Source organism: Phasianus colchicus, chromosome 1 (genome assembly GCF_987193195.1).
Source record: "Phasianus colchicus chromosome 1, bPhaCol1.hap1.1, whole genome shotgun sequence".
In the NCBI taxonomy this organism is placed as follows: domain Eukaryota; kingdom Metazoa; phylum Chordata; class Aves; order Galliformes; family Phasianidae; genus Phasianus; species Phasianus colchicus.
The window spans coordinates 99,458,274-99,479,221 of record NC_143436.1 but is presented as its reverse complement, the minus strand read 5'-3'; the positions used below and the strand labels follow the sequence as shown (position 1 = coordinate 99,479,221).

Below are 20,948 nucleotides of genomic sequence, written 5' to 3'. Positions count from 1 at the left end.
ACCTTAAACCTAATACAGGGCACTATGATATGCGTGTACTGCTGAATAAGAAGACAAGAAACAAATCTCTGGTTTCAGTGCTGAGCACACTGCCTGCTTCACTGTCTAACTCTAGGTCACTGTTAAAATGCTTTCCCCCCAGAGAAGATTTAATTTGGAAAGAAAGACTTGAGTGACCCAAACAGCACTAGTGAGTAATGTAACCAGTATGGACAATTAGGCACTTAGACCTCTGCTTCACCCACTACCCCTCTTTTATTTAGCAGAATTTTACCAGCTGTGCTCTATTTTGCATTTATGCCAACTTGCACAGTCAGTTTAATGTTACAATATTTCTGCACAATCCTTCTTTTAACTACATAATCCTTCTTTTAACTACATAATGACTCAATTTTCTATAGAAGTTAGATGCCTGTTTAGGTGACATACATCAGGAGATGTTATAGAGAATAACCTTGAAATAACCTTGCACTGAAGCAAAATGTAATGCTATAGGCTTGTTATAAGCTTTTCCTTAAAGAAAAATTAAGTACTTTTCTTAGGTGTTTTGGTAACCGTAAACAGGCCTGAAGGTGAGTGTAAAATACGAGGTCAATTTCAGGTTTCTTTTGCCTTGTGATAGTTGCTGTGTGGTTTTAGTTTAGTTTACTTTTAATGTACTATTTAATATTGGCCAGACAGTGAAGTTCCTTTTGATTCTTTCATGATTTTAAATCCTGAGTGAATATTAAAGCTTGAGTACGTTTACTCAGCTTTGCAATCTGATTCTCCACAACCCCAGGCAAAGCCTGAGCCCATTCTATTTGTGACAGAGCTGTTTGCTGCCTTTCAGATAGATCTTCACCATGTGGAGTTAAGCATAAAATATAAAGTCCTCTAAGCAGTGCTCTGATTGTACTTTTGTCTTTCCACTTGCTATACCAAGATGTACTGCTAACCACATACTTAGAGGTATATTCCCTTCAAGAGTAAAGCAACTTAAATCTTTGACAACATATACCACTTTAGAAAATGTAATTGTAAGATACACATCCTATGCTTCTGTAGATATGCTTATTTTTTCCTTCTTTCCAAGTGAGTTTAGGCTTACTGATGCTTATGTCTAGTGAGATGTGAGCTGTATGTAGGTCCACCTTTATGAAAGGAGGGGAAAGAATTCATGAGCTTGGAAGGAGTTGAGAAGCAATTGCACCAGTGAGGTGGCCTGTTATCCAGGTAAGCCACCTGTGCAGAGGAAGTCCTTTGAACTGACTCCTTTTAATAATAAATTAAAGAAAATAATTATCATTCAGTCCATTAGCTTTTGGCATTCCTTTCTGCTAACAACAGCTATTGTTTTTAACAGTTCCTTTTTGTGTATGTGTCTTATTTGATATAAGCTTCTCCCCCTCAAACCACTCTATTCTGTTTCTGCTTTAGAAAAACAATAGATCTCTTTTCTTTGACATAACTAATCAAATTCTGAGGGGAAAAAATGGAGACAGCTAACACATATTCATTACTATGAGTGTTGTGCAGTCTACATTTTTTTTCCTCGCAAGATTGATTAATTAAATATTTATGAAAGAGAAACACCTGGCACACTTCCATAAACAAATAGGTCTCCTGTGGGTTTGCAACAGCTGAGGAGAGTTTGGAGGGACTATAGGGATCTCAGACTAAAGACTTCCTCACAACTTGAGTTCTTACACATTACTGTCTCATAAATATGCACCAACACACAAATAATTTCTATTTTCAAGATACAAAATGAAATAACAGCAGATGAAATCCAAAATACAGCCATAGAGAAAGGTAAAGATTAAGCAGAATAGTAGAGCTATATGCAGGGAAAATTATTTCTTTTTATATCTGTATGAAAGCTCAACTGCTAAGGAGCCCCAAGAAACTGAGGCCCTTTTTTAAGGCATTAGACTGGGACTGCTATTTAAATACTGGAAGCCTCAGATTGAAGAGATCTGTTGAAATTTAAGGGCAAGGGTTAAGAAATTATGCAAGACACCTAGAAGTGGGAAATTCATTCTGTTCACTATTTCAGCTGCTCTTCCAGATGGATCTGCTTTTTAGATACTTGTCTGGCTCTTCATCTTCAGTGGAATGTTTTCACTGGTATGTCACTTCTTTTAAAATAATAGTGCCACTGTCTTCAACTACAATTTAGTTGGCATGATTGCTTTTATCGACCACTGCTTTGCTATGGCAAGTAAGATTGTTTCAATTCTTGGGAGTGGAAGTAATGTAGCTGTTAGTGTCAAATTCTTGTGTAATATCTTTTACATGTGCTTACGTGCCATGTGCTGTCTGTATGTTGTATTATAATTCATCATACTGTGGCAATCTTAGAAACCTGCTATATGTGCTCAGCCTTAAAACTTAAAGGTTCAAACTGTGTGGAGAAATGATAAAGATTTATTAAATGTATTGTCTTTCTGAGGCCAAAATCTACAATGAATTGTTCTGGTAAGAGTTTGTTATGTTGGTCAAATACTAATTTACTTCTCAAGTTCAGGCACAGCAAAATATTTGTGTTATCAAGCTCTTAGATGCAGGTTTTCTTAAAACATTCTTGAATTTCATTTTATTCTTTGTCAAAGCTGGATGAATATTAGGGAAAATCTTTTATTGTTTGTTATCAAGTTGAAGGAGGAGGGGTGTTGGTCAAGAGACTGTTTTCTTGTCATACATTGTTTGAATGAGCACTTCTGAGCTGTGAATTGCCTTCAGTAATAAAGTAGAGAGCATCATAAACATGTCAGTCTGTATGGAAAAAGCTAAAGTGAAGGTTCTTTGAAGTTCTGCAAATCAGTCAGTATGACTGGTTTATTGTGATAATAGAGTCTGGTACTGTTTATGGAAACATGGTATGGAGACAAATCAGCATTGTATTTAATATTTAAGAGTAGGTGGTATTTTGTCTTCTAGGTAACTTCAGTAAAGTGATGTGATAGCTAATCTTATGAAATTTGGTGAAAAGGCTAATGAAATCAATAGGAGCTTTTTCATGATCTGCAGTGTATGAGACATGAAGTTTTTATATGTTTCTACATATACTTTGCAAAACATTTTACTGGATGTGATTTAGGAGAAAGTTTACAGAATGCTGAATCAGCTTTTACTTGCTAGCTCTTTTTGCCATGTTAACCAGTTGTTTTATTTTTTTTCTTTAATTATTTTCACATGATTTTTCCCCATAAGTAATAACATTAATATACAGTATATCTTGATATAGTTTGAATTTTTGATAGAAATAGTTATTTCATCCAGAGCTGTCTTCTTTGTACCTGCAGCTTGCTTTGGCTTTCCCTAGGTGTCTGAAAGAACAGAATAATACATTCCAGGTTCAACCTGTATCTTTAATGAAGGTATTGAGTATAGATTACCTAAAAAGCTAAAATCAGTCTTTGAAATTAATGTTAATACTGCATGTAAAAGAATTGGAGAATTCAATCACTTCCCATCAGAAATAGATTGTAATTGTATATGGTGAAGATCTTAAATGTCCTGACTGGAAAGAATATTAAAACTGAGTGGTAGCAAATAGATCTTGATTTAATAAAATATCTTTATTTCCTGCTAACAGAAAATGATCACAGGATTGTTTAAAAAGGATGAGCCATTGAAATCACCTTGTTAGATATAAATACTTAATAGCATCCATTATAATGAGATAAAAAGTGATGACTGTAGGGTCAAGTGTGAGAAGGAGAGAGTTCAAAGACAGTGTGGACCCTTCAAAATAATATAACCTCGCTTTAAAAGGGAGTGGAAATGCATTGCTTGATGAGAAGAAAAGCCTCCGTGTAAGCTTGATAAATATTCAGGGTTTGTGTGTAATGAGAAATGGAATCTGATGAATGAAATGTCATGGTAAAATCATTTTAATCAATAATGGAATGTGACATTATCCAGACCATAGTAATATGTCTTCTCCTTTTTATTCTTTCCCTGTAGTAAGCTTTATTTCCATTTTCTTTCTTTCTTTTTTTAATAGCTTTTCTTTTTTGTTAACTTAAGATTGGTTATGCTAATGTAATGTTGTTATACTTCTTGTAACCTTTCTTACACAGCTAAAATATTGAATATGTATTGCTACAGTTCTTGACATAATCTTAGGAAAATGTGAGTATATGAAGATGCTGAATTTTTATATATTCAAAATATAATTGGCCATCTTCTCCCCAAGATGTAATGCTTTTAAATGTAGAATTGTGACTGGATTACAGTAAATATCAGATGTATAGGGAGTACTTGTTCAGATCTGTAAGTATGTAATAATGACCTCAGTGTAAATAACTGTGAATAAATTATGTAGTAATGCATGCTAGTTGTCATTTAGTCTGTTGTAATGTTTACTTTAGCATAATAAAATTAGGTTTATTTTTGGTTATTGAGATATTCTGTTATGGCAGTAAAAATGATGATTTTATAATGTCTTCTGATGATAATGCTTTATCATCCTTAAGGATTCTTTTATCTGAAAAGACTAAAGTTAATTTTGAAAATTGAGCAGATAGTCTGTCGGTTCATCTTCATCATTTTATGGAGACAGTAATGGAGTGATGTCACAGCAGTGCAAAGTTTCTTTTTGGCAATACCAGCATGAAGTTCTCTTGATTCCTACTATGGACCCTCTCTGCAGGCCTCTGTGGATACCCTGGTCAAGGTTCTGGAGTATTCAGAACATTAATCTGTATTCCTTTTCAATCATTTGTAGTCTTGGTGATTATCAAAAGCAACTGACTAGAAAGCACTGTGGGGTGAATGAGCCTTGTATATTTTCTTATTAGTGAAAACTTATTTGAGACATTGAAATCTATCAAGGACTTTAAAACTGTTGCTGTAAGTCACAGCTGAAACCAAACAGGGAGAAGTTAGAATACTATTTCTAAAGCAGGATAGGGAAACCTTAACACTCTATTACCATGGGTGGATTTTGGTTGTTTTGTTATTCTTGTTTATTTTTTCGGGACTTAATAACAGGTTACTGACTTTCATTCAGTATGCATAAGAAAATTCAGCAAATAGCAATCTTGGTTCATAGTATTTTACCAAATCAAAACAGATAATTAAGAAGATCTTTCATTTGACCATCTTTGGTGGGTTTTTTTGGGTTTTTTTTTTTTTTTTTTTGATTGTTAGTAGCTTATTATTTGGCAATGCTTGAATTGATCTTTTAACTTTAGTATAGCAACAACATGGGCTGAATATAGTCCTTATATTAAAACCAAGTGTTTATATTTGTTTGGATCAATTTGGCTTAATGTCATTCATATCATTAACATTTTGCAGAAATAATATTGATGAAAATTATTGATCCCTGTTGCAGAAACCATTGTATCTGCTGTGCTGAAGGCTTAGAATTGTTTGATCATACATTGGCCACAACGATTGCTTGATATAGTCTATAGTCTCAAGGCAGCCAAACCCTAGTAATTGTTGATTGAGGTATTAGGGATATGAGAAGCAGAACCAGAAATAGACTTCAGAAGACTAGTCTTTGGTAAGAGAACTGTCAGCCTCCTTAGGCAACTCTGGGCCTCTTCTCTGAACCATTTTTTCTGTGGAAGACTACAAAAGATAATGGTAGGTCATCCCTGTGTTAATGGGTATATTGTTAGCTAAGGTTTTTACCTTTGTATGAGCCCTTCCTCAATGCGTTTTTGGAAACAGCAGCACAAAAGGCATGATTTGCTCTTCCTTGTTTCTCTCCTTTCCTGCTTAAATTAATGTTCTCCCCTGCAAAGCCGGGGTATAGGAGCAGCAATGGTATTTCAGTATGAGAGAGGGAGGCAGAGAGAAGTGAAAAAGATTGCACCTTCTTGCCCTGTCTGGCACAGTCTGGCCTGAGGCATGTTGGAGAAAAGGAAAGCCTTTCTTCTGGCTGCCTCCCCACATGACATTTGGACTTCTGATGGCAGATCTGAAGGAAGGCTGTCCAGGAGCTGGCCTTTTTCACAACAACCTTCATTGTGGTTCCTTTTAGTTGGTTCTTTTTATTCCTATCTGATAAAACAGTCCTGGTGTACTTGCTGCTTGTGTGCTGGCACTTGGACAGCTGCACTTGCAAGTGTACCTATTTTTTTTTATGTCTCCCAAGAACATAATTTTATGTAAGCATGAGAAAAGGGAAATCCCACATTTAGAAATGCACGGTGCCCCAACAGGATACAGTAATATTTTTAGGTGGCTACTGAGAGATTACAATGTCCATGCCGTGATAAAATAGAGTATTTTTCATGCCTCGAGGGTTGTACACAGCCCACTAAAAATTTACTTTCTATTTTCTGACATTGGACAAATATCTTCAGGATACCTGGATACCTTCAGGAAATGTATTCTCTCAATAGAAGACGTCATGAAATTATTAAAAACTACATATTAAGAGCCATGTTTCTTGAAGATTGCTATCACAAAACAGGTAGAGCAAAAATACATTAATATAGGCATCCTTGTGCTATTTTGCAACCAGGATGTATAAAAATCAGTGAGCCTTGCTGAAGGTTTCTGAACTCAGAAACTCAGTTACAGATGATCGTTATGTCAAATAAAGTACATATTGTCATTATATAGTAATGCCTATTGTTCATTGCTGGTATTAATTTTTTTATTTGAGTTAGTCAGGAAGAAATGAAATAAAGTTTCACTGTGAAGAAACGGATACGATCTCTTCAAGTTCTGTTTCCCTTATATGAAAGGTAATGTGTGATCTAGTAGAACAACAAAAATTTTTCTAACTTTAAAATGTAATTTGTTAATTTTTTCCTCATTTTATTCATGGATTTCCTGTTTCTGATATGGCAGTTCTTAAGGAGAATTGCAAATATAGGTTGAGGCTTAAGTTTATAGGCAGTCTACAGAAAACCTAGCCAGTATTTGAGAAAGCTGGCTGTACACATTAATGATTGCTTTTTTTCCTTTAATGTGAGGGTTAAATGTATATGTATATATGGATGGATGACCACAGACAGGAAAAAAATAAGTTTGTCTCCCTCTTTATCACATATAGTATACTTTTCTTATGTATTTTAATGTCAGTGTATTAGATTTGTGTTCTGGTAGTATCTTGTTTAGGGAGTCTGTGATTGATAGTAAGCTATTTGCTGCCTAAACTTACAGAGTCACTTATTTGAAAACGTTGTTTGTTTTATTCAAGGTACAGCAACTATTCAGTTTCCTATTGTAACCAAGAATCTTTTTAGCACTACAAAAAATGTTTTAACAGGAAGGATATACTGTAATTGTATTATATTTTGAAGTAAACGCACTGTGAGTTGGGATGGTATTGATACTTCTAATTGAAGTTAATAGCAGGTTGGTTTTTTTTGTTTGTTTGTTTTTTATATAAAATAATAAAATAAAAAAATAAAAAATATATATATTTTTAATAAAATAACAAAACCACATTTACCAAGCAATGTGAATTGAATTCTAATGGGTGTTTAACTTCTGGCATGCTAGTTTCAATGAGTGTGAAATAATGCTTTATAAAGGACATAATAGTTGGTTTGTACAGGAGCTGAAAACTCCATTCAAATTCATTACACAACTTATCTGCTATCAAAAGGCTATGACTTCTTAGAGGTTCTTACGGTGTACAATAATTGCTAACCAGATCTATTAGAAACATTTCTGAGGTGAGTAATAACTCTAACCCTTAATCCCTGTATGAATTCAATTAATCTTAAAATACTGTCTGCATGTATGTACTTTTTGATGAAGTTATCAAAAATGGCATTTAGATTTTGAAGATGAAAATGAGCCAGAGCGTGACTTCATGAATTTTTTAGTACACCATAGACAAAGCTTTTATCTGAATTTGATACACATATTTGAGTGTATGGGAATATATTATACGTAACATTTTGCTTTTAAGAGTAGTTATTGTAAAGAAAATCAGAATTGATGTCAAGGAAGCTAGTGGGTCACAGAGCTCAAGAATATTCTGATTGGTACTCCCAGTAGCTGACATCCATTCAAGGAAGATGGTCTGCATTACTCCCTGAAAGAGCCTCTCATTTTTCCTGTTGACTGCAGTTATTTCTTACAAATCTCTCTCTGTACTTGATACACCCTTTAAAGAACAGCACAGAGGTAGAAGTGCTTCATCTGATTTTTCCTTTCTTGAAGTAGATGTTGAGGTAGAGAATTAGTTAACTTGAGTGGTGGAAAAGATCACAGTTCTGAGGATAAGTAAAAGTTGTGTGATTATCTGGAAAAAAAAAAAAAAACATACAAATTTTTTTTGGTCAGTTGTGGCTTCTGTGTTAAGGTAGATGTTTTATCTTATTTCCTTGAAACACAAAAATTATATAGGGAGTGATGTGACAACACCATCTGAATTGTGCTATTGGAAGAAAAACTTACAGCTGGCTTCACAAATCTGTGACAGACAGCCCCTTGATTAACAGCTGGTCACTTTTAAGCAAACCATCTCAGTGACAATGTAATAATGAGAGCCCACTTTAGTTTCTTTCATTTTCTAATATGTTCATGTTGAGATTAAAATATTGAAGATGGGCCAACAAGTGTCAATGTCTGCGGTACTAAAAGCAGTGCTAAAGCATGTTGGATATCTGGTAACATGTTATTGCTGTCTATTATCTGCTCTTGGCTTGATGAGTGATTTGTTCTTGGCTTCAGACTAAATAATGGGGGGGAGGATCCGAAGAGGCCATCTCACAGTTCTTGAATCTAACTTGAAACTGTGATGAACACAGATATTTCTATTTGTTGTTCTTTTTTAAGTAACAAAAATAGGGCAGTAGTGTTATTTAGTGCCAGTTTTTGTTGGAAGTGGAATTATTTGTTTTGGGGATAAAGATTTGTTCTACCAACTTTTTCATCATGACTTTTGGGGAAAATTAAAACAGAAAAATCAAAAAGGGTCAATGTGTTGAGAGGAAGCAGTGTGGAAGAGAGAATTTAGTTTCGGTATTTTTCAGGTTGAGTATTATCATATATTTCAAAATGCAAAATAACACCTTTCAAAGTCCTCTATTATTATAAAAAGGAGCACTACAAGAGAAATTCAAAATTTGACTACAGTAAGTTGGTTCTTGTCACAGTTCTTTATGATTCTTGTTTTATCTCTTGCACTAAGAATGTTACAAGATATTTTCTAGTTTATATTATTATTGTATTGTATTGCTTAATGTATCTCATATAACTAATTTTAACTTTCAGGCAAGACTTACTATCTTGTTCCTCAACCAACGAACTGATGACATGAAATGCAGGTGCACTAACAGCTGCCTTGGAGGCTGTTTTTTGATTAAGTGGTGGAATTAGCAGACAAAACAGGCTGATTAAAGAATCTGCATCTGATTTTATATAATACACAGACTAACCAAGTCTAACCTATCCTTAGATATTTGTTTACAGATGAATAAGTAAATTAATATATACTGGCCTGTGGAGACAACATCTTTTATTTTTCTACTCAAAATACCTCTCCCATTTTTATGGGAGTTTTAAGGTACAGAATGATAGAATCATTAAGGTTGGAAAAGACCTCTAAGATCATCTACTCCAGCCATCCACCTACCATTAATATTGCTTACTAAACCATGTCCCTAAGTACCACATATACACTTCTCTTGAACACCTCCAGGGAAGGTGACTCCACCTGGGCAGCCCATCACAGTGACTGGCCACTCTTTCAGAGAATTTTCTCCTAGGAAGTCTATTTGCTATAATGAGTAGCAAAATAGTTTATCCAATAACTTCCAGATACATATCTGGCATTAAGCATTTTTTAAACATGTATACACCCTTTAAGTTATGAATGTGTATCTTTCAGAAGGACAAAATATTATCCTCATTTAATATCTTAATGACACTTCAAAGTACTCTGCCATGGTTTGAAAAGATGTCCATCTTAGCTATGAGTCTATGTATTTCACATATATTATAGCTATTTACCAAGATATAATTAATATAGGGTAGCACAAACAAAAGCATGGTGTCTATTTTTGAAGTCAGATTTAATTCTGTTTCTTCTATATATGTAATACACATCATTTGTATAATAAATGTTAAAAAATAAGCCTATCTAAAAGCTTATTTGCTGGGTTTTTTGTTTGTTTGTTTGTTTGTTTTCTAAAAAAAATCCCAAGTTCATGAGAACTTAAAGAGAACTTTGAGTGAAAGAGAAGGTGAATGTGGTCCAGAAGCAGCCTACTTTGCCACATACTGCAGTAAAAGTAGTACTGGATGATAGTGTTTATTAATAGGAAAAATAAGGAGGTATAATTCAACACAACTCTGAGAATATTTTAACCGTCTTCAGGCAGTATTTATTCTTTTCCCACATTTTGAGAATTTAATACCCTGAGACCTTTTAGACATTTTCTAAATGAACCGTACCTGTGTTGTGCTTACACTGCAAAATGCTTTTGAAACTGGATTCATTAAACTTGTGTGAACTTGTATACATGTGGAGTTGTGAAATGAAACCTAACTTTCTAAATGAGATGGCCACATTCTAAAGTAATTTGTTGCTAGAAATTTGAATAGTCAGAAATTGACATGGTATATGTGGGAAGAAAATTAAATATTCAAAAATAATAAAACAGCATCATCTTCTGTTTCGATTGTGCTTGAATCAAAGTGAGCAGGAAATAATATATATAAGGAAGTTTTCCTGAGCCTTCCTGTTCCCATCTACAAAAGCGATACTGGTGTTTTACTGCAACTTCTTGTTGCCTTACCTGTGTTATTTGTTGTAACTAAATAGCTATGACACCTATAAATGTAGATTGTTGGTTCCTTGGAAATATATGGTTCTTTGCCAGTGTGGTTTTTAAACCTGATTTCTGTTTCAGGGAAAACTCAAAACTGGCTCGTTTTGCTTTAATCTCAGGAAACACAATTGAAGTGGAAGTAAATTCTGCATTTTCAAAGAGCATATCTACAAAAAATCAGGCTCCTGAGGGATTTATCTTTTATTTTCATTAAGATAGCAAGTAGATATGCACAGTAAATTATTCTCACTGTTTCTCCTGACTGGTGGAACCTTTAAACTCAGAATAATTCTTACCACAAATATTTTACAGATTGCTGTGGTTAACTTCATATTTTGACAAAAGAAAGTAGTCAGCAGCATTTCCATGGAGGAGCATTCCAGCTCCTCGGATTTTGTTTTTTCTTTTTTCTTTCTTTCTTTTTTTTTTTTTTTTTCTTTTTCCTTTTCTCCCCACCCATTCCAGTTTCCAACCTCCTGCAAGAAATTGGGAGCTCTAGTCTTAATCTTTGTAATGTTTCCATGTTTCCTTTCAGTTCTACGGATTTATTTGTAATGTGAATAACTGACTAAAACAAAACTCCCAAGACTTTGAGTGCATTTTTGTTTTTCATTGCTTAGTTTGTTGGGTTCCTTTGGATCTCTGTCATGGAAAAGAATGGAAACCTTGTTAAGCATAGGTTTTGTTTTTTGCTTCACCCCTAACACATCATATTGCATTTGTAGAGTTCTTATCCTGAAATGATGACAGTAGCAAGAATTGTGTTCCCTGCCGTCTGAGGAAATAGGTTGTACAATCTGTTGGTTGGTTTCCTCACTTACAGTACAACTTTCAACACGGTAATGAAAATTCTTGTTTTTGTTTTACAAAACTTTTGAATGGAGCATTTTATACCACACACACACACACACACACACACACACACACACACACACACAAAAAAAAAAAAAAAAATCTGTTTATCAGGAATGCTTTATTGTCACTACTCACCAGTGATAACAGAGGGGCTAACTAAAGCTTTAGGGGTTTAATCTGGAATCAAGGAATCAATGTTCTTTGTAGACAATAGCATAAGCATAGGTAGATAGTAGAAGAAGATCTGTTAGTGTGTTTTAGTGACTTAAAAATTCATTATCCGTTTCTAGTACAGAGATAATGGGGAAATATCCTGCCTGGAAATTAGGACAAAATTTCTCTTGTTCTCCATTGCAACTGCTCAATGACACTACCATTGAAGAACTGAGTTGTTGCAGGAATTGTTAGCATTTCAATCTTCTCTGAAGGTTAAAAATAAAAAAAAGTATTTGAGCTGAGACAAAGTCACATTCACATTTATAATTAAAATAGAGAACCACTTTTAATAACATCCATCTGTAAAGTTGCTATCTTTTGAGCCAAGACATTACAGTAGTTGCACACTCAAGTAATAATGTTATCAGGAGATGGGAGGAGTTCCTGCTTGGAAGGAAGTGCTTGGAGGAACTAATCCAATGCCAACACATCTGTTAAAATGCTGTGAAGTTTAGGACAACTCTCATCAGACAGCAAAGAAAATCATTTCAGGAAGTGGTTAGGTTTTTATTTATTTGTTCGTTGAGTTAGTTTCTTGAATTAGGAAAGGACTTCCTTAAAAATAGCAGTCTGGGCCTCTATCTCCTGTGTAAATATTACCAAGTAAGAAAAAAAAAGGAGTGTAGTTTGCAAACAGTAGTTATTTCATAGAGGACAAAATGCAGACATCTGTGTTATTTTGGAAACCGACCTGCTTTATTCATGTGTTCTTAGAGATATCTGCGAAGGGTAGTCAAAAACTTAACTGTGGATAAGGAGGACTGAGTTACACAGCACTTCAGCACTGAACTGTGCAGTTTCACACCAGATCTGGCTGTCTTTCCAGGCTGCTGCAGATTGGTGAGCTCTTCAAATGAAAGCCTTACTGCTCTGTTCACTTCAGTATGTATATTCATGAACTTGAATTTTTGCACAATCGTATGTTTTGGAAACTTTGATGGATAATGTGGAAGTGGTTTTACCTGTTTTTACAGATGAAGAACTAGCCTATATCTACCTTTGCAGTGAGGTGGTCAAATGTCTGCTTTGCCTTCACTGCGTGCTTTCATAGATGTTAGTGCAGGTCCATCTCAAATACACATGTGTTTAGACCCTGTCCAAAGATAATCCAAATAATTTATATCACAGCTGGGAGCAGATCCAAGATCTCTTAACTTTTATTCTGTTTTATTAATGTCTTGCAGATATCTGTCATGTCAAACTTTCCAGGAAGCCCAAGAGTTGGATTTAGTTTTTAATAGCAGCTATTACTCTGATTTCTTAGAATTAGCTTTAATCATTTTAGAAAAGCTGTATAGCAATCTGAAATGTCATCCTAATGCAATATTTTGATATAGCTTTTTCATGGCTTATATGTTAACTCTTAGTTGCAGGCTCAAGCAATAACAGTCCTGGAGAAACCAACAAGAAGTGTGAGAGAATCATAAAAATGCTTGTGATCTTTCTCATACTGCTCATTTCAGCTTTTTGAGTGTTTTCAATTTCTTGAGTGTTTTTACTTAACTTCTTGTTTAGTAAGATTTCCAGGTATAAATGATGAGAACTGCCAGCAAGCTGGTTAGTACTATCTTTGAGTCCTGAGAAAAAAAGTATGCTTTCCTTAGTTTCCTATCAGAATTTAGCATCCTTCAAATCATGTATTAATGGTGAGTTATTAGTGTAATGTAAAAGGGCTAAAGGGTGAAAATGTGACTCTTTATATTGCTGTCTTTCCATTTACCTGAATCTGAACACTGCGGTTATACTTTATTTCCAATTTGAAATTATTTTAAAAAATGTAATCTTGAATGACCTTCTTACATAAGGTAGCAATCATAAAATGGACCATATGAAAGGAAATGACGTGGGGGTACTGATTGATGCTCGGCTGAACATGAGTCAACAGTGTGCCCCCAGGTAGCCAAGAAGGCCAATGGCATCCTGGCTTGCATCAGAAACAGTGTTGCCAGCAGGAACAGAAAAGTAATTGTCCCCCTGCACTCAGCACTGGTTAGACCGCACCTCAAGCACTGTGTCCAGTTTTGGGCCCCTCACTGCAAGAAAGACATTGAGGCCCTGGAGCGTGTTCGAAGAAGGACGACAAAGCTGGCGAGGGGTCTGGAGCAGAGGCCTTATGAGGAGCGGCTGAGGGAGCTGGGATTGTTCAGTCTGGAGAAGAGAAGGCTCAGGGGAGACCTTATTGCTCTCTATAACTACCTGAAGGGAGGTGGTTGTGAGCTGGGGGTCAACTTCTTCTCTCATGTAACTGGTGATAGGACTAGAGGGAATGGCTTCAAGCTGTGTCAGAGGAGATTTAGGCTGGACGCTAGGAAATACTACTTCTCTGAAAGAATTGTCAAGCACTGGAATGGGCTGTCAGGGAGGTGGTGGAGTCACCGACCCTGGAGGTGCTCAAGGAACATTTGGATGTTGTGTGGAGGGACATGGTTTAGCGAGAGCTATTGGTGATAGGTGGATGGTTGGACTGGATGATCTTCTAGGTCTTTTCCAACCTTGGTGCTTCTGTGATTCTGTGATGAAAATTTGTCATGAGAAAATAGTGAGGCAGACAGATAAAAATGCAAAAATAAGTTATGTGTGTTGCTCTGTGCAAGAATGAATGCATTTAATGGGCATCTTAAATTTTATTCTGACATGTATTTGGTCACTGAATATATAGTGAATTAAAACTGTTATGTACAAGCCTGATGTACATCACAGCTGCAAGAAATTCCATCAGTGATAGACTTGTTGCTCCATTTAAATGTATAAAAAAGTGAAAGCAAAATGGATTGCGAAATGAATTCCCTTTTTATGAAAGCCATGCATGTTGTCTATCTTAGTATTAAGAACACTAATTCTAGTAATCCACAACATTTTTAGCTTTCAGAAAAGATAATGGGTAAAGCCAAAAGGAAATCTAAGCAATTTTTTTCTTTTTTTTTTTTTCTTTTTGAAAAGGTATTACCTGAAGATTTGTCACTTTCTCTCACAGTTTCAAGTCCAGTTGTTCAGTTAGAACTGCTTGAGAAAGTACTCAAGTCCCAGTGTAAATCTGACTACTTAAAATTGTGGGGTATTTTATTCCTCTTTCAAATAAGGCAGAATTTTAATGTCTATACCATCAGCTTAAATGCATTTCTGGTATAAGCCATTTTGCACATTCTTTTTCCTTCTGCCTAAGCTGACCGAAATGACAATACCTTCACTTCTCCAAAATCACCTTGTTGTTCCTTCTCAGCTATACATGTTTTTGTCTCCTTAGGTACTTAAGGTAGATTAGATAGGATAAGAAGGCTTTGTTAGTGTTGCCTTAGAAAGGCGGAGGCATCTCAGAGTTCTTGAGTCAGCAGCTGACTGGATAGTGTGGAGAGCAGTAATTTCCTTGAGCAGTGAGCAGGAACCATCTTACTCTTCACCTCCATGGACGCAAGAAGAACCTTAAATCAAGATGAGATTGTTCTGGGTTTTAATCTCTGATCTCTGTGATGCTTTATTTTTGTATATTCAAAACTTTCAAGATTGCCTAAATCTTCTTAATTCAGGTATAAAAAGTCTGTTCTGATGTGATAGCTTTTCAGTTACTTGATACTGTTCATGATGCAGTTCAAATTAAATTTGGATGATACATTGCAGTTTTATACTTAGTCATCTAATTCATTTCTCCTCTGAAGACTGGGCAGGAACCTCTTTTCTACTATGAAAACTGATTGATTTAACTTTTGGATCTTTTTACACCACAGGATTCTGCTGAAAATTAGTTCTTGCTTGTAATGTTTTCACTCCAGCTGTGTTCACCCTTGAAATTAGCTACTGTATATAAGTGTCTTGCATTGAAATACATACATTTCTTCTTTCAATTTAATGAAAAATTTCAGACTTCTTGGTTTATCAATAGACCATCATGCAGGCTTCACAGTTCTGCTCATTGATAGGAACACCTACTGATACATTTTATTAACTTCCCACTTTGAATTCTTATTAAATAATTAAAATAGCAATATTACAAAAGGTTATAAAAATGTGTATTTTAAGCTGTTCTCTTGGTTCCTGCCGGTGCTGATTTCACTGTTATTTTCAGTGATTATTTGATGAGTAACAGTGTCCAAATCTGCTGTTACACACCATTTCTTAGGTTCTGAATGCTTTTGAAAACTAAATCACTTTTAGTTTTGTTTATATTCTTTTAAAGACATAAATAATTTGGGAAAGCCTAGAGAGCACCTAATCAGCATTATTTCAATGATTTTAGTTTTTACCTTGTTCTAACCACGTTTATTCGGCACATGCAAACAACATGGTCATTCATAGCAGCAGATGGATCTGGGTTTAGATTCTGATAAATGGTATTGATTTATCTGAAATGTTTATTTATGTATAAGGGCTGCTTTGAAAATAATATCTACAACTTTATTATGTTGTTCCAAGACATCAGAGGAGGATGTTGGTGGTATGGCAGTAGAGATTGAACGTTCCCACCAATATTCTATTACATTTTGTTGCTGTGTGAAAGATGGCAGCAGAGGAAAAATGGCGTCTGACATGAAAATATGGATGAAGCAAAGGTGTGCCATTGAATTCCTTTGTGCAGGGAAAAAAATGGCACCTCCTGACATTCACTTCCAATTGCTGAATGCTTTTGGACACCAAACAGTAGATGTGAGCACAGTGAGGTGGTGGCTGACTTATATCAGCAGTGGCAACAGCAACAGTGGGTCACCTCTGTTGGTGCAGATTTTTGGGTGTGGCATGCAGGCTCTTGTTCATTGCTGGCAAAAATTGTAGCTAATGGTGTTGGTGATGTTGAAAACTAGAGTTTTGTAGCTGAGAATTTTCTCTATCATATACTGTTATTGTGCTCTGTTATAGTTTTGGTGGAAATAAATAGGAGGCATTAATTTTCAGTGACCTACATTGTTTTTAAACTTGTACTGATGGTTAGTCTAAGAAAAGATACCATTTTGCTGATCTGCTTTGTGGAAGACAAGAACTGAACTTGCTGTTGGGGAAAATTTTCAGGTCTGAAAAAGGTCAAATTGAATAGTCATTGCAAATGTTTTGGATCTAGGAGTCTGTCTATTCTGGCTTATCCTATGAATTTGAAAAACAGAAAGATTTATCTTTTTTTGTTTACCATATGGTTAGAAATTAAGAAAAATATTGCGGGAAGGCTTATATTCATATCAAACTAAAGAGAGTAATATTCATTTATTACTTGATCTTTAATGATTAGATATATGAAGATATTTACTTGTTAGAAATACAGAGATGCATTATTTTATTAATTGTTTGTGGGTGGGGTTTTTTGTTTTTTGTTTTTTTTTTCTGCAATAATCTAATTAGTTAGATTACGTATGAAAAATGTTTGACACAAGCATGACCTTTTAAAAACTGACTTCTTTAAAAAGTTTCAGATATGGTATTTCTCTTAAAGGTGAAGGGAGCAAGCTTCAAAATATTGTTGATAAAATGTCATATAACTGGAATTAAAGCAGTGTAAAGCACAAGAAAGTGTCTTGTGGAATTAGAAAGCAATTACATGAATGTTAAGAAAACGCTACATACTAATGTACAAAAATTAGTCAATATGTTTTGTAATCTTGAACTTTTCTTTGGAATAACCTTTTTCATCTTTGTGTAGAGTTTCAAAAGACTTGGATATATAAAAAAATCTTTAATCACTTAGCTTTTGTGTGGTGTCTGAAGGCCATGAATTTAGATAAATTGATATCTTGGATAGAATTTTGTTAAAACATCCTTTATCTCCTCTGTCTGCCTAGACTTGTTTTTCTTTTGAAGCTGGTTATCATAGTTTAATCTCACTTTCAGTTTGTTTTCAAAAGAAAAGCAGTCTTCCAAAAATAGTATGACGTAAAGGCCCCCCCCCTTTTTTTTTTAGGGGGGAAGAGGGAAGGAAAAAAAAACTCTAAAAAAATTACTTATCCACGTAATTTCATCTATGCTCAAATTGTTTGAAGAGAAAAGACATATTTTATAATGCTGCCTAAAATAAAATATTGTGCTTAGGTTTAGTTTGCTAACTTCTCACCTAGAACACATTTTTATATTTAGCTTATCTTGAAGCAGAAACATGGAATAAAAATGATAATACACTTAACTGTGGCAGCACAACCAGACACCACTGTAATATTTTATTATGATAACCTATGAATTGTTAACTTGGGATTGTATATAATAAAATGCAAACATAAATGATGACTTTGTCTGACTCCCCTGCTTTATAGGGTGAAGATTATTACAGGAAAAAAGAGCGGACTGGACTGATTTCAGGAGAAGTATTCTTTCCAGATGACCCGATGACCCATCAATTTAATTTATTTTGTTTAAATTATACGTATTGAGATTCCAGCCATGAAATTGATTGTAAAATGGCACTCCTCTGAGCCTGGGGGAGTCTTTCTGAAGCATGGATACTGGAATATGCAGAGGTTTTTGTGTATTTGGAACCATAAATACCAGTGGAGCTCACAGCTGTCCTTACTGCCAAGGAATTTCTGCATCTTATTCATACATCTCTGGTTATTTATTTATTTATTTTTCTGGAGATTGCATCTTAGGAAGCATGGATCTCATATGATCCTTAAGGTGGAACAGGCGAAATCCAGTAAGCCTTTATTGATTTAGTGCTTACTGGGGAGGCAATATAGTGTCTGGTGTCATAAGGTGCTGTGACAGAAGCATGCAGTCTTTCTAAGTAACGAGCTGTAACAAACTCAAGCTCTTTCTAAGTACCCTTTCATCTTCTCCCGTATTATAAAGCAATACCTTAGTACAAAGAGGATTAAGTAAGCATATTAGATTGACTGGGTCCAGACTCATTACAGAACTGTATATTCCTGAGCCATTAGCAAGTGGAAGAACAGTAGATAATGGGTGTGAAGTATTTTGTGTTCTCCATCTTCTATATCCTTTTTACCTGATCTATGTTTGATCATCTCTTAGGACCAAAAGGGTTCTCCTCTTGTGAATACTGCTCTTGTGCACTCACTAGGAAATCAGTAAGATTTCCTAGAACATATTTACTGCTGTCATCTGATCTGGGAAGGAGTAGAGAAATTCAGGTAAAATCATGGTCACTGGAAAGAAGTGCTGGAAGAGGAATTTGTGAGATCCTATGATTAGTTTTATTTTTCTTCTCTGTACACTCTTATTTCATGTGTTTTGGGGATGGAAACACAATAGCTTATCGAATGTATATTACTTCTGTGACACTCCCCACGTGAATTATCTAAGTCTATTTGAGGAGATGGAAATTGGGATCTTTTTTCCTATTCATTGTTGAAATGTGTGACAGTGTATTGCTTCAAATTTCAGGAAAACATAAGCAAGAATCTTAGATAAAATCAAAGTAAAAAATAAAAGGAAGAAAATTCATAGACCTTAAGATGATCAAAATTATCATTCTCATTTTAAAGGTGAAATTGCAGAGAATCTGGATTGACAAACAGGCAGTTTGATTTTAATGGTAGTATATATGTGCTGCGCAGTGTAGTTTAGCAGGAGGACTACTTATTTCCTAATCAGTCTTACAAGTCAATTTACTATTAATGTCAGGGGTCTAATTGTATACTATGACATTTATCCTTCATTTTAACCTCTCTGTGAGCTCCATTGTTTCACATTAAATTTGTCTGGTGAATCTGAGCCTCTGTGATGACTTTAAACAACAGTTGTTAAACCACTCTGTCTAACTTCTTGGCATACATTGAAGTCAGAAAAATGTATTTAACAAATTGACACTGTACAAATGCACAGACCATATGGCATCTTGTTGAAGTAACTAGATCTATTTTAGTATGCAAATAGTAACTTAATATTAAAAGCAAGCATTTTTTCTGATGTGACTCAATTTTGAGGTTGGGGGGAAATAAAATTGTTCCTTCTGGATAGTAGGCTCACTTTTGATCCCAAATAGGACTTGTAATTAGATGAAACTGTAGCATTGTTCAGTTTGACCAATGCTGAGGAGAAGATTTAAGAGACCTGTTTTTCCTTTCCTTCCTCTTCTTTGAAAGAACTTCTTGTTTACTAGGAACTTATTTATAGACAGATTTTCTTCTTGGTTTGAACTGATATCAATTTTAAAAATAAAATATCAATTATATGAGGGGGGGAAGGGGAAAGAAGTGAATTTTAAAACCTAATTTTCAGGACAATTTGTAAGCAGTAGTTGAAACAGTCACAGTAGATATTTTTATATGTTTAATCAACTAATTCTTATGCAACTTTTAAAATTCCTGGATAGCCTAAAGTAATGGAAAAAGAGAAAACTCAGTAGGTGGCTAGATAATACAGTTATTACCACAGTTAAAAGTTGTTTTGTGTGAAATATATAAAAACTGTGTGTAAATTATTTCTGCACCATGTGACTGCAATTGCAGTAGTTTTTTTCTTTCCAGTAGCACTCTTAAGGAAAAAAGTCATTCTCAGAAGGATACAGTTGTACTTTGTTCAACTTCAGCTCGATGCTTAAGTAGCTGCAAATATTTAGTCTAGCAAGTCATAGAGTGAATTAGCATTATTTTCTCATTAGCCTATTTTTTGCTTTGATTTTACTCATTTTTTCCAAACATTAACAATTACCTACATTAAAAAAAAAAAAAATTGAGAATCTAGTTAAAATGCACCAAGCTTTAAAAAGCATAATGTGAATGCTTTGTCTTTTGCAGAGATTCATTTAAGGTTGAAAATTTGAAAAGCACAGAGTAAGTGTAAATACTAGCATAGTATTAGTGACTGCCCTACCTGCTAGATGAAATTAAATTCTCAGGCTTTTAAATAGCCAGGAGTTACTGGAAAAGGAGCACCAATTTTCATATCTACTCATTGCAGAAATTTTTGTAATGAGCATTTGGTGATAAAGAATAACTTACTTATCACTGTGGGGTTTTTTCTTTTTTTTTTTTTTTTAAAGTTTGCTCAGCCCCCTTCTCCATCAACATTTTGAGAATCTTTTAGGGCCTTTTTTCAATGAGAAACCTTCACATATCACAACTTCCTATTATGCATGCAAGCCTGTGAGTCCTGACCATCTTATTCTAAGTTGCCTATTTACAGTCTAGATGAAAGACTGATTAGCTCTGATTAGCTAATGGATCTCTGATTAGAATATCTAATTAAGAAAGTTAGTTATTT

The 20,948-nt window shown here is 34.7% G+C and overlaps 1 protein-coding gene and 1 long non-coding RNA gene across 2 annotated transcripts in view; both read left to right on the top strand.

Moving 5' to 3' along the window:
- Positions 1–20,948, top strand: part of ROBO2 (roundabout guidance receptor 2) — a 1,058,225-nt gene that overhangs the window by 455,674 nt on the left and 581,603 nt on the right. The gene's annotated exons all lie outside the window — the stretch shown is intronic.
- Positions 1,648–19,677, top strand: LOC149919898 (uncharacterized). Its single transcript, XR_016463746.1, has 3 exons — positions 1,648–1,794; positions 2,039–2,109; positions 18,038–19,677. It is a non-coding gene; the product is annotated as an uncharacterized LOC149919898 (long non-coding RNA).